Genomic DNA, 2,124 nt, shown 5'->3' with positions numbered 1-2,124 from the left:
GACTCAACAGCAGGCCTGGAGCCTGGGCTTTGTCATCAGGAACCGCCTGGTCTTAATGGGCAGATGGCACTACCCTGGAGAGAGGACCGGTTGGTTGGAGGAGGTGAGAGGTGTGCTCCTGGCATTGACTTCAGAGGAGAGGTATGGGGTAGTCACGGAGGGCTTCCTGGAAGCAGGATTTTCCTATGGGTAAGAGAAGGGACCAGGATCACTGTATGTGGAGGACCCGGGGGGACCAAAGGCAAACAAGCATGGAGTATGGGGGCTAACCAGAAAGTTTTTTGGCCAAATGATGCAAGGGCCAAGCACTCAGACAGAATTTGGACTTTTGCTTCAATAGGAAAAAAAAAAAAACACCAAGAGAAAAAAAATTTTAAACTAAGCAAAGCAGGCTGGAGGAAATGTTCTTGGGCAGACTCTGTGGAAAGTATGCTGGCTGGAGGCAACAGACACACACAGAGACCCCAGTGTGTTGCTGCCAGACCAGCTCCACCCTACACCCCCACACCCCCCCTCCAGGAGACTTTGGGGCAGTGCCAGTTCGACCCACCCCCACACTAGCCCAACCACTAGTCTGTTTCAGCTGCCTAGAAACACTTCCCGCCTGAGTGGTCTCTTCTGCATATCCTCCTCAAGTGTTCCCAGAAGCTGCTGCTTTGGTCATATAACTTTATCCCCCACACCACCACCCCAATACCTGTGCCTCAGTTTCTCCAATTATAAAATAGAGACTGCTGCTCCTGCCTCTTACAGCGTCGCAGTAATGTTCTCTAGGACACTGAGCTACCTAGCACTCCTCAAAGGCTACCTCTGACCCAACCCTTCACTTTTCAAGATTTATCCATGACTCTCATTCTCCATAGCAAAAGTTTTCACTGCCATATGAGTTTATTGAGTCTGGTGTTCAAAGCCCTTTTTTCTCTAGGCCCACCCAACCACTCCAAACTTCTCTCCACACCTCCTTTCCTTGGCCCTCTGCTCCAGCCAAATCTGACTAACTACTTGCTGTTCCCTGAAACACCCTCTGTGTTTTCGTGCTGTTTGTCTGGGATGCCCATTCCACAAATAATTGTTGAGTACCTGCTGTGTGCCAAGCCATATTCTAGGCACAGGGATACAGCAGCCAATAAAAGAGATGAAAGCCCTGCCCTCAAGAAGCCCACAGTGCAGTGGAGAAAAGAGAGAAGGAAAATATAAACAAGGGAGTATAGGTCACTTTGTGGATGAGAAGTGCTACAAAGAACTAGAAAGTAGATCAAGGGAAATAGAATGTGAGAGGGAAGGTGTTGCTTTAGAGTGGCCAAAGATGTCTCTCTGAGGAAATGACATTTGAGCAAAGACCTGAAAGAAGTGAGGGTATAAGACTTGCAAAGATCTGGAGGAAGGGTGTTGCAGACAAAGGGAATAGTATTTGCAAAGGCTCTGAGACACGAGTGTGCTGAACAAATTCAAGAAACAGCAAAGAGGCCAGTGTGGCTGATGTACAATGAATGGGGGAAGTGTAGGAGGAGATGGGGTTAAAGAAGTGACAGTAAGCCAGACTGTACAGGGCACAGGGAGCCCTGGTGAAGACTTTGGCTTTTACTCTCAGTTGAGTTGGGGGCCACAGAGAGTTCTGAGCAAAAAAAAAAGGGGGGCACTGACTTGGGATTTAACGAGATATTTCTTACTGGTGTGAGAAGAATAGATAATAAGGAGGCAATGCTTTAAAGAGGGGGGCCAGTTAGGAAGCTATCGCATTTATCTGAGCAAAGATGTTGGTAGTTTGGACGAGGGTAGCAATTGTAGGAGTGGTGGGAAGTGGATTGTGAATGTATCTAAAGATAGAGCCCAAATTCCCTGATGGATTATATGTGGAGTGTGAGAGGAAGAAGGGAGGCAAGCATGATTCTAAGATTTTCAGCTGAACAACTACTTCCTGAGATAAGGAAAACCAGGGCAGGAGCAAACTGGGGAGGTGGAGGAGATACCAGCAACTCAGTTTTGAATATGTTAAGCTTTAGGTGCCTATTGGACATTCTAGTGGAGATACCAAGTAAGCAATTAGATATAGAGGTCTGAAGTTCAGGGGACAGGTACACACTTGAGAAAAATAGATTTATGAGTAATCTCTCTATAAATGAT

General features: G+C 47.0%; 1 protein-coding gene across 1 annotated transcript in view; it reads left to right on the top strand.

Moving 5' to 3' along the window:
- Nucleotides 1-2,124, top strand: part of ITIH6 (inter-alpha-trypsin inhibitor heavy chain family, member 6) — a 29,218-nt gene that overhangs the window by 3,162 nt on the left and 23,932 nt on the right. The gene's annotated exons all lie outside the window — the stretch shown is intronic.

The sequence above is a fragment of the Myotis brandtii genome, unplaced genomic scaffold, assembly GCF_000412655.1.
Source record: "Myotis brandtii unplaced genomic scaffold, ASM41265v1 scaffold1424, whole genome shotgun sequence".
In the NCBI taxonomy this organism is placed as follows: Eukaryota; Metazoa; Chordata; class Mammalia; order Chiroptera; family Vespertilionidae; genus Myotis; species Myotis brandtii.
This window is presented reverse-complemented; position numbering and strand designations above follow the sequence as displayed.